The sequence below is a fragment of the Neofelis nebulosa genome, chromosome 2, assembly GCF_028018385.1.
Source record: "Neofelis nebulosa isolate mNeoNeb1 chromosome 2, mNeoNeb1.pri, whole genome shotgun sequence".
Classification (NCBI taxonomy): Eukaryota; Metazoa; Chordata; class Mammalia; order Carnivora; family Felidae; genus Neofelis; species Neofelis nebulosa.
The window spans coordinates 67027428-67042558 of NC_080783.1; the positions used below are offsets into that span (position 1 = coordinate 67027428).

The window sequence follows — 15131 nt, forward strand, 5'->3', positions numbered from 1 at the left end:
GTAGGGTGCTAATGTTCTGTATTTACTTTTGTTTTTATTTTGCTCTGGTTGCCTTTTAAACCCAACAGTCACTTCTCTTTCCTCGTGATAATCACTTCTGTTATGATCTGAGAGCATTTTGTTTTTCTTCACTGTAATCCTAGCTGATTGTACAATATCTTCATTGTTCCTCAGTAAGTCTGGAGGTTTCAGCTGCAGTGTCCAAACATGATGAGCTTCAGTCATGGCTACTGACGGGGTTTCAGGCTTTCAGCTGGTCTTTGGAACAACCTTATGTACTGCCTTTAATACCACGTCATTGGACATTTGTTCTTCTAGATGATCTGATGGAGATTACACTTCAGAATCACTTCCTTGGAATGCCAAAGATGCATTTTCCTCTCATTCATTAAGGAGGAAAAAAGAAAGAAAATATAAAATGAATGAATTGAAGAGTCTGCCTGACAGGTATCTTTTCGTGAGTATTTTCCACTGCCATCCCCTCCCATTTTAAACTAAAATAGTGTGTAACTGAATGCCCACTCACATTTACCTGTATTTTTTTTAAAGCAACTCCTCCACACCAAAAAATAATAGTAGCTCCACTTACACAGAGGAAAAAATACTAATATTTTCAGAAACCTAGAAAGAATTTTGAATCCCAGAATTTTAAAGACAAGTTGCAGATAATTTAATCTTGTAGGTATTAAACTGAGGAAAATTACAAAATGAATTATAATAACATGGGTTAATTGTTGACCTTTAAGGTGGAAAGTAAAAGAATATTCTTAAATTTAGTGTACTGTAAATGTTTTAATTATTGTCATATTATTTTAAAAGGGGCTTTCCACTAGACATTCTTAAATCAGACTTAAAAATTGCATAAAACTTTTTTTATTTTTTTAACATTTTTATTCATTTTTTGAGAGACAGAGAGAAACAGAGTATGAGTGAGGGAGGGAGAGAGAGAGAGGGAGACACAGAATCTGAAGCAGGCTCTGAGCTGTCAGCACAGAGCTCCATGCAGGGCTGGAACCCACAAACTGCAAGATCATAACCTGAGCTGAAGTCGGCCACTTAACTGACTGAGCCACCCAGGGGCCCCAAAAATTACACAAAATTTTTGATTGCCATGATAGTTCTTATAATTTATATGTATGTGTATATTAGAAGAAAAAAATAGATACATACACATTTATTTTTTTCATTTCTCAGTATTGAGAAGTTTTTAAAGTATCACAGAACACATCTAATATGGATTATTTTTTCTGCTACAAATGGTAAACTGATTCAATTATCTTCTACAGCTTTCTTCATTGAAAATTGTCACCTATCACTTGTTGGTAATCTTGATTTGAATGTTACTGCCCAGAAATATGCCTAAATGCTTTGTCACTTTTTAAGGAATGGAGTTCTTTCTTTGGGGACAATGCATTACATGTAAATTTGTGATGTATCATATCTGTGACTTGAGGATGTACTGAAAATGTTATATTTACACAGGAGTATTGTCTCAGTAGGGCATTAGAGTTGACTGTATGTGATTATTTAATAGTATTACAGAAACAAAGATAGGAATTAGAAGATGATCTTCTAGCACGTTTCATTCCCTTCAGGAAAATAACCTGTAAACCCCTGAAAAAGCACTTTCATTAATACTGATTGAAGACATTACTGAATTGCTAGACTGTGGCAGTCTAGCATATTGCAGTTTATGCTTTTAGACCTTTTAAGTGTTGCTGTCCTGTGTGCACTCTGTGCTTGCACACTGAGAATTATTCACGTGGGCATTCAGTTGTCCTCATGCTGTTCTGATGGCCATTGCATGACATGATGCACAGCCCAGATCACCCAACCCTTCTTCAACTCTACCCATGATAGTCCTGCAAGGAGGGGTGGTGGCTCATGGTTAAGGAAGCCTCTAGTTTGGAAGAATGTAGACCAACTCGGAAATTGTTTTACTGCTGAGCTTCTGTAACCAGCCTGGGTGGTCAGGTAAGTCTTTCATCCTGACCCAGTAGGGCCAAGTGGTTATTGTTATTTTTTGTTTGCATTCTGAGAAATGAGATTGAAATGTTTCGTAGTTAAGGTTACTTTAAGGAGTAAAGAAAGAGAAATGGTGCTCTACTATTTTTAAAGTACCTACTATGAACAGGGCATGGTATTAGTGTCTGAAAGGCTTACGTTTGTAGGTCGTAGTTTATGTACTGTCCGCCAGTGCTAAAAGCTCAGCCTCAAAGGACCTCCAGTGAAAAATTGCTAACTGAAATTTTGTTACAGTTCTACTGCTAAGTATATAGACGTAGTTTCATTCATGAGTTTTACTCTATGTGTCTGAAGAGTAGCATTTTAATGAGAAAAAAGCCTGGGAAATTGTATTCATATCCCTTCAGCTATGCTAAATTTTGCTGTTACTATAAGCTAAGACCTTATTAAGATTCAGATTTTATTAGCCTCTGGAAATTTTTGGAGTAAGCAGAAGAGAGCAAAGAAAAAAAAACTTACTTTGAACTTCACTAGTAAAATGCAGGAGCAGCACAATAAAATAGGTACTGATAAAATTTTATCTGGTGTCTTGGTTGATCGCCTTGTGGAAAAAAATGAACTATAAACTCCAAATGGGACACATTTATCTATTAGTAAACAGGAGAATCCTAATAAAAATCATGACTGTTTCATTTAAAATAATTTCAATCAGAAAAGATTTTCTAATCTAGATCCACCACACTTTTAGAATGTCTCTTAGGTGTTTGAGTTGGATACACACACCAGGAAATAAGGAGAAAACAACTACTCCCCATGGTTGTCACAAAGTCCATGGATCCTTTTCCAGTGGGAGAGGATGTGAATGTGGTAGGCATGGGGATAGCCAACAAAGGGTGGAACAGCTAAAACAATCATGGCGGAAAGAAATGACAGGAAATTGAGAAGGAAGACACTAATAAAAGGCAGACTGGATTTGTAAACACGTGGAAGTTCAGGGCTATTTGTATAATGCTAAGCCTTTACACCCCAATGGCCGCTGTACACATTACTGCCTTTTGTCATAATAAAATAGTTGATCTAGTGATCCTATGCTTAAAGATATATCATTAATTTCTATTCACTGTACAAACTAGAAAATTCTACAGAAAGTGTTTAGATTAAGAAAAAGAGGTGGGTGAACTAAAAAGAAGTAGTCATAGGGTTAGGTGATGGATCACTTACATAAAACACCATTCCCCAAAGATATAGATAAATGGAGTAAATCCCCCTCCCTTTTTTAATATGGAACATGTCACGAATTTGCATGTCATCCTTGCACAAGGGCCATGATAATCTTCTCTGTATCATTAAATGGAATAATTTCTTATTCACCTTAGTTTTTTCTTTTTTCCTCCATCTATCTGCTACCTTTCAAAATAGGCAAAAATCATTTTCAACCAAATGATAACATTTACTGTAGGACATACTCCCTCAAATTTGTAGCCAAGTGACAATTGTATTTACAGCAGAGGTATGTGCCTTGTATTTTCTGTTTTGTTTGCCTTGCTTCCATTTGTTTATTTCTTGCTTCATTCATTTATAATTTCTAACTTCCTGTGTGAGTTCTAAAACACTAGATGGTAAATGTATTCTTAACCACATGTCTAAACAATGTCAAATATGTGTAATGGTTTGGAAAAGGCATACATCAAAACAAAACAAAAAAACAAAAAAAACCCAAAAAAGAACAGGCATACATCAGCTATTCCTTGTAATTTCTTCCTTGTGAAATCAGATTGACTGGAATAATATGTGTATGCACACACCACACACACACACACACACACACACACACACACACACATACACACACACACCATTGGTATGTCCTGCCTTGTTGAGCTGGGTGTTAACAAGGACCTGAACATGGAGATCCCACAGTCCTTGACTAGAGAGTATATAAGTGGAATGCACCATGAAACCCAGGCTTAAGTCTCTTTTGGCTGTTTATACATAGGTACATTATCTACTACAAGATTGCTCTGCTCAAATGTAATGATTTCAACAGATTCTCTTCCATTAAGGCAAGACTAATGCACAAGTTCTAACACCTTGCCAAAACATTTGTCATTGTATTTTCTCCAAGTACAAATCTAAGAAATTACCCACTTTATTTTTAGAAAAAAAAAATCTCTCTATTTTCTTCAGCATTTGAGAGTGTGTTATCCTTATGTGGCTCTTCTCCCCAGTAAAACGTGGGGTATCCATTTTTAAATTCAAATATCTCAGGTCAGTGTAAGGTCTTCATCCTATAAGAATAAAATTTCATTCCACAGCATTTGTAGTTGTCTTTTGGGGGACCTCAAATGCTGAAGGATGTGTTAATCATACCCTTTAGTCCATAAAGAACAATTATTAGTCCGGTCAAGACCCCACCTTTTTTTCTTTCATATGTTTTTTTCTTTTAATCTCTTCCCTATCCATCTACCCCCTGCCCCCACCTCATCTATCTTTCCCTCGCCTACATGCAGCCATTTTTAATGAGTTTGATGTAGGTTATTGTAAATGTTCTTTAAAAATACATAAACTGGGCTCAGTCGGTTGGGTATCCAGCTTCAGCTCAGCTCATGATGTCACAGTTTATGAGTTTGAGCCCTGTGTCAGGCTCTGTGCTGACAGCTCAGAGCCTGGAGCCTGCTTCAGATTCTGTGTCTCCCCCTCTCTCTGCCCCTCCCCTGTTCGTGCTCTGTCTCTCTCTGTCTCAAAATACGAACATTAAAAAAAATTAAAAATACATAAATTGATTATATGTATGCATTTTTTTTTTCTTTTTGAGAGAGAGAGAGAGAGAATGAGCAGGGGTAAGGGCAGAGTGAGAGGTGGGGAGAGAATCTTAAGCAGGCTCCATGCCCAGAGCAGAACACAACACAGGGCTCGATCTCACAACTGTAAGATCATGACTTGAGCCAAAATCAAGAGTCAGATGCTTAACCAAATGTGTCATCCAGGCACCCCTGTATGCACATCTTAATATTCAGAAGTGTTCCTATACAGTAGATTTAATTCTTTACTCTCTCCTGTACTTTTTATTCATTCAATGCCTTATCTGTAAGATGATGTTATACATACTAATTCATAGCTTCTAACCACTACATGTTATTTCATAGGAGGCATCCAACACTTTTTAATTATCCAGTCCTTCAATAACAGGTCTAGGTTGACACCTGCACCCAGCTTCTATAAAATAGGGAGTTGACACTTTGTTAGGTTTTCAAAATATACATGGTGAATCTCTCCAAATATTGCAAATTGGTCTCATCAGTTCTAGTTAGCCAATAGCCTTGTACAAAGGTTCCCAAGACTTACCAACACTTGGTATTATTGAAGGTTTTAGTTTTTACCAACGTGATGAATATAAAGGGACTTCTCATTTTGATTTGTTTCTCTGACTGCTAGTGAGGGTGACCATTTTACTGTATACTTATGAGCCATTTGCAGTTCTTTTCTGTGAATTGTCTTTTTCACATCTTTTCCCAGTTTTTAAACTTGTTTCACTCTGTAGCATATTCATTGGTTTTTGAATATCAGATGATAGGACTAAATCAGGATGGTTGCCTATGGAACATCCTTGGGCTTAAAATATGGCATGAAAATTGGAAATCTGATTGTGGAAATTTCCAGTAGTGGGAACTGTTAATTACGTATTTGAATCACAGTTCACAACTTAATTGCTGATTGACTTGGAGCAAAGCACTTTTTCTCTGTGTCTCTTTTTGCGTGCATACGAAGCATGTGAGTGCACAGATGTGTGTAAAATGGGGGAAAGCAATACTTGTGTCTTACTGTGAAAGGCTTATTGTTATTTAATATAGGGTTATTTACCTAAAGTTCATCATACAGTACATGGGCAATTGTAAGTGCTCCATAAAGTCAGTGCTTCCTATTCTGTGTGATGTATATGAGGAACTCGGTAAGTAAAAGATGGTAATATTCACATCGTCATCATCATTGTCATTGTACGTTTGGGAAGGTTTGGGGAAAACTTTACCTGAAGTAAAAACAGATCACCTATCTTCTTAAGATCTTTTTTGGCCCCGTATGTTCATAGAATTCACCCAAATCTAAACCTTGCAGTTCACATAAATATTTTTTGTATGCTGTTTTCTTAAAATCTTTTAAGATAACTCCTTTGAATGTTTTCAAACTGATTTTAAAATGACCAAATAAGTCCTTTAAAAAATCTGGAAACTTTAACTGAAGCTGTATTCCTTTCTCCCTTCCTTCCTTTCTTCCTTCTAATGGAGGGCTAGTTATTTATGTAGCATCTTTATAACCTAACACCTTATATTAGTTCTCTCTTGCTGTGTGATGAATTACCACAAATTTAGTGGCTTAAGACAGCGCCCATTTATTATCTCACAAGTTCTGTGAGTCTGGAGTCTGTGCCTGACCTAGTTGGGTCTTTTGCTTAAGGTCTTACACAGCTGCAAGCAAGGTACCAGCTGGGTCGTATTCTAATCTGGAGGCTTAACTAGGGAGGAATCTGCTTCCTAGTTCGTTCAGGTCGGTGGCAGAACTCATTTCCTTGCAGGGGGCTGAAGACCCTAGCTTCTTGTTGAGTGTCAGCTAGAGGTTGCCTTCAGTTCCTAGCCGCCACCCCCTTTCCTAGAGGCTGCCTATTGCTCCTTGCCACATGGGCTTTCCCATGGCTTACCTCTCCCGGCCAACAAGGACAGCCTCTAGAGTAGTCTGCCTGCAAGACAGTCTTCTAGAAGGTAAGATAATCTCAAGAGTGACACCTCATTACTGCTACCATATTCATTGGTTAGAAGATGGTCAAAGGTCTTGGCCACGTGCAAGGGGAGAGAATTGCAGAAAGGTGTGAACCTTTATGTAGTTATTTGTTCATAGTCCCATTTTTACTAATGTATCATACTAATGATACATACATAGGCCCAGTTTTACCAATGCTATACAAATAACTAGCCCTCCATTGGGGGGAAGGAAGAAAGAAAGGAAGGGAGACAGGAGGCGGGAATCATGGGGGTTCCCTTGTATGGTGTCTGCCACAAACCTCCAATGCCCCACTTGTAAATAGACACATAAAGGCAAAGACAGAGAACTCTGCTAAGGCAAGTTATGTTCTGTCCTCCTTACTTGGAGATCTTAAAACTTTGTAAATTAATTTTTGTAATTATAAATTCTAAACTGTAATTGTAAATTTTATAAACTTTGTAACTATTTAATTCTTTACATGTATTTGTACTTCTAATGCCTATTTAGGTCCTACATCTCACAGAGCTTACAGGTTTGGGGGAATCAAAATATAAATTGCAACTATAATATAATGTCACAAATGTTATCAGAGACAAATTAAAGTGATGGGCAGTCATATGGAAGGGATACCCAACCTATGCTGGAGAGGAAGGGAAAGATTTATCAGAGGAAATGACCACACATTTTAACTGAAAACCTAGAATAGTAGTAAAGTTGTCAAATATGGAAGTCTATACTGAGAACCAACATTTTTTATGACCTAAACAGCAAGCAGAATTGCCCTTAATTTAACCTGTCTGCTTGAAATTACAGCTTAAACCTCAAAAAATTCGCAGTAAAGTTTTAGTGATACACTAGTAAAAATGGGACTATGAACAAACTCATAAAAGATTATATTATGTTGTTGAATAAGATTATTAGCTATCTAAACTTGGGTAAAACTCTTTACTTTTTTTTTTTTTTTTTTTTTAATTTTTTTTTTTCCAACTTTTTTTTTTTTTTTTTTTTTTTTTTTTGGGACAGAGAGAGACAGAGCATGAACGGGGCAGGGGCAGAGAGAGAGGGAGACACAGAATCGGAAACAGGCTCCAGGCTCCGAGCCATCAGCCCAGAGCCTGACGCGGGGCTCCAACTCACGGACCGCGAGATCGTGACCTGGCTGAAGTCGGACGCTTAACCGACTGCGCCACCCAGGCGCCCCAAAACTCTTTACTTCTTGATGGATCAGTTATCTCATCTATAAAATGAGTTCAAGTTTGTCATTTCTAGGATATTTAACAGGTTCTAAATTCCATGATTCTATGAGCTTATAGGTTTGAGAATGGCTTTATGTAAACAGGAACGATGGTTCTGGAAAGCACTTCTGCTGAGATCCAAACCTAGGTCTCTCAGCCAGTCAAGGCAAGACCTCCACCAGCCAAGACTTTGTGGGGATTATCATAAGGCTCCCACTCCTGGTGGATACACTATAGAAAGGCATTCCTTTAAGACTCAGAGTTTTTTCAAGAGCAGTGAGGGATGGATTTCAGGGCCTCAAATGCTCTTGTACAGAGCAAAAAAGTATATGATGGTACTGAATCCAGTGTCACTTCTGATCCACTTATAACCACTCAAGCCTCCAGTTTCACAAGAAATCAGAAATGTTCTGGAAAAGGATACTACCAACCTCAGATACATGTAAAACTCCTGAACATTCCAGTTTTTGAGGTGCTCTTAGATTTATTTTTAATATTATTTACCTGGCTACATAACATTATTAAAGGCAGAATTGTGTGTTTTTATAAAATAAGTTGATTTCGTTTTCTCCCTTATTCAGTCTTTTTTTTTTTTTTTTTTTTTTCAGCCTCTGGAATAATTACACTTCAGGCATTTGGGGAATGGCAAAATTATCAGATTTACAAGGTGAAGGCTACCATCTATCAAGTTGAATTTGCCATTTGCCCCTTCTGAGTGATAGCTCCTGTCATAGCCCTCTCCCTTTGCCCCAGAGCCATTAGTCCACATCAGCCAGTCCCCTTCCTGGGAGCAGACACCCCTAGCTGGCTCCTCCAAGGGACTTGCTACCCACTGCACCCTGTGATTCATCTCCTCATGGCAGGCTGGTTGCTTGGTAGCTATTCAGGAGTCATTAGGCCCATTTAATCCCCACTGGTCCCAAAGGCTCAACCCAGCAGGCATCTCTTGTTCAGACAAGGGATCATTTAGGTTCCCTAATGCCCTAGAAACTAAATGCCTTCTTTGCTGCCTCAACAGATGGCTGTTGGGTGGACCATATTTTTTTGTTCAGATTTGGCACTGATCTGGATAGTCAAGGGCTGATCAGATCCTGGAGAGAACCAACCTGAGTCTGACAGTCCTCCAGAACATGACACCCACTTCCACCATATGACAAAGCCCAAGTAGGGTCCAGAATGAAAGTATGAGGAATATTATATATATTGAGTAATGTTTTATAGATATAGGGGATAAGAAACCACTACTTTGACCATAGCAATTTATTGAGATTGAGCTCAGAGAAATGGTCAACTTTAATTATTACTACTATCATTATCAAAATGGCTAATATTTATACCTATTAATCGTTCACTATGTGCAGACTTTTTACTAAGCACTCTACTGAATTATCTAATGAAATCCTCACAATGTTCAGAATTGCTACCTACTATTATTTTTTTCAAGGGCACTCTCCTTTGTTTCGTAAATAATTTTACAATAATTAGTTAGTAAAATGAAATTTAAATGACTCCCTAGAAGGTGTTTAAAAATGAGAAAGATGGATATGTACTGACAGGAAAAGATGTTCAAGGGATATTTTAAATCGGAAAACAAAATGACACAAAACCCAAAAGCTGTTGCAAAAGTTTCTTTTCTGTAATTTTAAACTTCCTGCAAGAATGATTGCATTTATTTTGTAAAGAGAAAATGTGTATATCACCATACCAAAAAAATTTATTCACAAGGAATTATGAATTAAACTGTTAATATAGTTAATTCTAAAGAATGGGGTGGGGAAGAGAAGGAAGGGGATGGACTTTACTCAAGTCTTTGTAATTGTAATTGACTTTAACTACAAGTATTAATTGATTCTTGCAATGGAGAACTTTCTAAAGGTTAAATTAAGTGAATAAAAGATACTTTAGTTTTGTTGGGTTCTATATATTTTCTTTATATTACTCAAATGAGTATTGCATCAAAGTTTTAAAGCATCAATAAAATGCAAGCCTCTAAACATTCACAACTGGCTAAAACTAAGTAAACCTAACAAAAGTAAAGAAGTCTGTGTCTGTTTGTTTGTTTTTATTGGCCTAGATAGATTGATCCAAGTAGAGTGTGCTGGCAGTTAGCTAATTCCTTATCATAATTTAATGATGATAATTATGACCAACATTTATACAGTGATTTTTAGATTTACAGATTAAAAAGCATATTTCCTTATATTTTTCATTTGACCCTTAGAATGACTCTTATGGAGCTATTTTATCCTAATAACTCCCCTGTGTCAGGAACTCTATAAAGTTCTTGACATATACTATCCCATTTAATCTTTAAAAACAGCCCTAGGAATCAGGCATGTCTTCGGTTCAGCAGCAAGTTACAGAAAATAAATAACAATACCTTAAACAAAATAGAAATATGTGTTTTTTTCTTCTCAAAGAGCCTGGGCAAAGGATCTAGGGCATTTGTGGCGATTTCATAATCGTAAGTGACCCAGGTTCCTGCTCTTGCTCTGCTCTGCTTCACAAGCTGCTTACATCTCATTTTTCAAGACAACTGATTCAGTTCCACCTGCTGTGTCTGAATCCCAGCCTGCAGAAGGGGGGGGGGGGGGAAGAAAACAAAAGGATGATCTCCCTCTTCTCTTAGGGAAACTTCCTGGAAGTTGTAGATACCTACCACCTCCATTTTTATCTCTTGGGGCAGAAATTTATCACATAAACATATCTAACTGCAAGAGAGACTGGAAATGTGGACTTCATTTTGGGTATCCTGGTGTCTAGCTAACGTTTGAGGAGTCTTGGCTGATAAAGAAAGAATGGATATTCATATAAAATTAACTGTGTCTGTCGTAGCATGCTCTTTCTCTAAGTGAAGAAACTGAGGGTAAGAGAAGTTAACAAATATGCCCAATGTTGCACAGCTAGGAAGCAATAGACCCAAGTGGTATGTCTGATGGGCATGCTCTTTTCACTGTGATACACTGTCTCTTGGACACTCAGTTAATCTATTGCCCAAGATAGAATGCAACTAATCAGATAAAAACACTTTTTCATCAAAAGGCCAACAGAGCACAGTTTTGCTTTTGGTGTGAGTATCTGTTTGCTGCATTAGTTACTCTGTTTACCATGAATAAATAGATACTTTCTACATATTTACTTTTGGTCAATTCATAGTTTAAAAGTAGAGTTCCTAGGATGAATTACAATGCATCCATGTAATAGCTGTAAACTAACATTCAGTCACTTTTTAAAATAGAGAATATATTCTCTCTACACACATATATTATATATATAATTATGTATAATCTATTATATATATATTATATATGTATAATCTATTATATATAATTATATATATTATATATTAATCTATTATATATTATCTATTATATTAATATATATTATATATTAATATATATTAATATATATAATCTATTATATATATAATCTTATCTATTATATAATAAGGAAATCCTTGGGTAAAGAGAAATGGCCTCCCTTAGACCTATCAAGAAGACTGTCTTGTTAAGTTAATATCAGAAACTATGATACACATGAGATTGAATTCAATCAGATAAGAGGATAGAATGACATTAGTTTGATGATTATTGCAATAACAAGGGAAAGCAGTTACCTATCAGATGTTATGTGTCTATGGGTCTTAGGCTGTAATAGAAGTAGAGATTTGTGTCCAGCTACAACTGCACGGTTGGGCACTTGAAACGTGACTAGCCCAAATTGAGCAGTGCTAGAAACATAGAATAACAAAGATTTTTGAAGACTTACTACAAAAATAAGAACGTAAAATAACATTAATAATTTTATATTAAAAATGATTTTATACTGACTACATGTTGAAATTATATTTTAGATATATTGGATTAAAAATATGTCATTTAATTTAATTTCACCTGTTTCTCTTTACTTTTTAAAATATGGCTACTAGAAATTCCCTGCTTGCATTTGAGGCTCGTGTTACATTTCTTTTCAACCCTGATGGTTTACATAAACAGCAGTAAAGAAGAAGATAAGGATAGAGGGTCTCTATCATTGTCCAGGAGGAAATAAAAGTCTTGCTCTGGAGTGCATGCAATTTCCCAGCCACTAGAGAGATGCTTTCTGTGTCTAAGTAGCAATATTTCAACAGGATTTCTAAAGACTGAGTTAACATCCTCTGGAAAACAATCCCATAACTATGAACTATCCCATTCCCTTTTGGGGCGCCTGAGTGGCTCAGTCAGTCAAGTGTCCGACTTTGGCTCAGGTCATGATCTCGTAGTCTGGGAGTTCAAACCCCACTTTGGGCTCTGTGCTGACAGCTCAGAGCCTGGAGCCTGCTTCGGATTCTGTGTCTCCCTCTCTCTCTGCCCCTCCCTACTCACACTCTGTCTCTCTCTCTCTCTCAAAATAAATAAATAAATAAATAAATAAATAAATAAACATTAAAAAAAATAAAAAAAGATTCTACCCTCAGAGAGGAGGAAAAGAAGAAAAAAAATAAAGAAAAGTGGAGATGGGGGTGGCGGGGGAAAACCATCTGATGACTAATATGGACTTCGCAGATTTTCCAACATAAATAACAAGGAGTGTCTGGAATAGGAGACAAATGCATTTCTGGTTATAAAAAGACTGAAGTAAATACATTGATGTTGAACCAGTTATGATGCTTTTAACCACAAATAATAGATAACTGATGTGAGCAATAAGGAAACACGTAGTTTTAACACTAAGGCCAGAGATAAGGCAGAATCTGGGTGATAAGTTTCCATTCCCCTACAGATTTCTCAGGCTCTGCCTTCTAGGCATATTTGCTTTATCTTCAAATTATGTCAAATAACATAATAAATTAATAGCTTCATTTCTTCTTTTTATTCCATTTCATTCTTGCCACATTCCTCATCCTTAAAATTGTAAAAATATAATTTTATCAATCTTTTCATAGGTTTTTGCTGGCATTTATTTACTTGCTTACGTATTTAGAACCTATGCCAGGGAAACACAATTCTTGCTCTTTAGGAGCTTGCTGTCTCTTTCTTATTACATGAAATAGACAAATGCATGACAAATGCATGACCTAAACACCCATCTAGAAGTTTACATCTTTGAGAACCGGTGGCCACATTGAGTGGAACAGCCAGATTGGTCAGTCGAAATTATTCCTGACAGGAAACTTGTATCAGCAGGCTTTTCTGTTCTTCAGTGATTTAGATCCCTCAGTGACTAATGCTTGTGAAACTATTGACGATTCTTGCTAAATGTCTTTATCAAAAGACAAGAGTGAGGTTTTAATTCTCTATGAACTTCTTTTTCTCTTTCCGTCCAGGAAAAAAATCATGAAGGGGGCTCTCTAGGGCAAGCCTCCAGGAAAAAGGCCAGGTTTGTCTTTTGATTTTTACTGCCATGGCACAATTTCTCCAAACACATCCAACAGGGGGCTCCAGGGAGAAACAAATCATCCGCCGCTTTGAACTGGTGAAGCATTTTGTCTGACATTCTTAAGTGGCATTTTAGATCCCTTGCAGTTTGAACCAGACCATCCTGATTAAAGTTCCTATTTTAGAGGTTTTAGATGTGTTATCTCACATTCTATGATCAGGTTCCCTGTGGAAGTTCTCTCTTTAATTCTTTGAGAAGTAGAGTTTTTTTTTATGTTTATTTATTTATCCTGAGAGAGACAGAGACAGTGTGAGTAGGGGAGGGGCAGAGAGAGAGGGAGATAGTACCTCAAGCAGTCTCTGCACTGTCAGTGCAGAGCCCTAATGAGGGGCTCAAACATCTCGAAACCGAGAGATCATGACCTGAGCCGAAACCAAGAGTCCCATGCTTAACCAACTAACTGAGCCACCCAGGTGCCCCAGTTTTGTTTTGTTTTAATGCCTATTTAAAACCTAGGAAACTAAAGCCCAGAGAGTGAATGGCTCCCTAACCTTCCAGCTCTTTACCAAGAACATTTGGAAGCCACAGTGAACTATGATACTGATCTCCTCTTCAAGACGTGCAAGGATCCAGGAATTCCCTGGTCATTGCACAATAAATCTCATACCTTCATCAGGGAGTTCAGTTGGCAGGAGGGGCAGGGGGTTCTAAAAACATTAGGAGGAGGAGCCGCTGGGTGGCTCAGTCAGTTGAGCATCCACCTCTTGATTTCTACTCTTGATTTTGGCTCAGGTCATGATCCCAGGATCCTGGGATAAAGCCCAGTGTCAGGCTCTGGAACGAACATGGAGAACACTGGAGCCTGCTTAAGATTCTCTGTTTCTCCCTCTGATCCCCTCCCCCACTCACCCTCTCCCTTTCTCTAAAATTAAAAAAAAAAAAAAAAAAGTTTGTTTTTTTTTTTAATTCAAAAACTTCGGAGGAAACCAAAACCAAGCTCTATCTCCATTTCAGTTTTCCAGTTTTTCATTGTCAGGCATTGGATTGCGAGAGTTAGGCTGCTATACTCTTTTTCTGCTTTCACGTTCAACAAGAAAACATGGCAATGCTGTGCCACCTACAAGTCAGCCAGTAAATATTTGTTGAAAGAATAAATGAACGAGGGGTGCCTGGGTGGCTCAGTCGGTTGAGCGGCTGACTTCAGCTCAGGTCCTGATCTCACAGCTCATGAGTTCAAGCCCCATGTCTGGCTCTGTGCTGACAGCTCGGAGCCTGGAACCTGCTTCGGATTCTGTGTCTCCCTCTCTCTCTACCCCTAACCCACTCGCATTCTGTCTCCGTCTCTCTCAGATATAAATAAACATCTAAAAAATTTTAAAAAAGAAAGAAAGAAAGAATAAATGAATGAATAAGCCCAGACTTCCCCATTCTGGAGATTGCTATGGAGTTCTGTCTTCAAAGATGGGTTTAATTGCAGACCAATCTCAGAAAGAATAACAAACCAGGGTGATACAAGGGCACTAACAAGGTTTCAAATTTGGGGTTTTATCCTGAAGCCCTTATTAAGTTTCATTACCATTTCTCCATAGCAAATGCTTCTACAACTCAATTGAATGTGCTTGTGTTATGGGAAGTGACTCAGCTTTGAACCCGTCATCAATCATGAGAGTTCTCTCCTTCTGGTACCCTATGAGACTCTCCTGTTCCATTTCCTGCCACTCTACACCCTTTGCCTGACAGATAGATCTTACCTGGTGATACAGATAACCGTCCCCATTGATACTTAGTATTTTTTCCTGGGTTTTATTCTTTTTATTT

General features: G+C 37.5%; 1 protein-coding gene and 1 non-coding gene across 2 annotated transcripts in view; one reads left to right on the forward strand and one right to left on the reverse strand.

The window, feature by feature from the left end:
- The first annotated feature begins 334 nt into the window (after nucleotides 1–334).
- GALNT3 (polypeptide N-acetylgalactosaminyltransferase 3) overlaps nucleotides 335–15131 on the forward strand; it is a 98276-nt gene continuing 83479 nt past the window's right edge. Inside the window, exon 1 of the mRNA XM_058715074.1 lies at nucleotides 335–447. The gene's annotated coding sequence lies outside the window, so the exon portion shown is untranslated. The remainder of the gene's footprint in view (nucleotides 448–15131) is intronic.
- On the reverse strand, nucleotides 3241–3342 carry LOC131505838 (U6 spliceosomal RNA). The gene has a single exon (XR_009258602.1). It is a non-coding gene; the product is annotated as a U6 spliceosomal RNA (small nuclear RNA).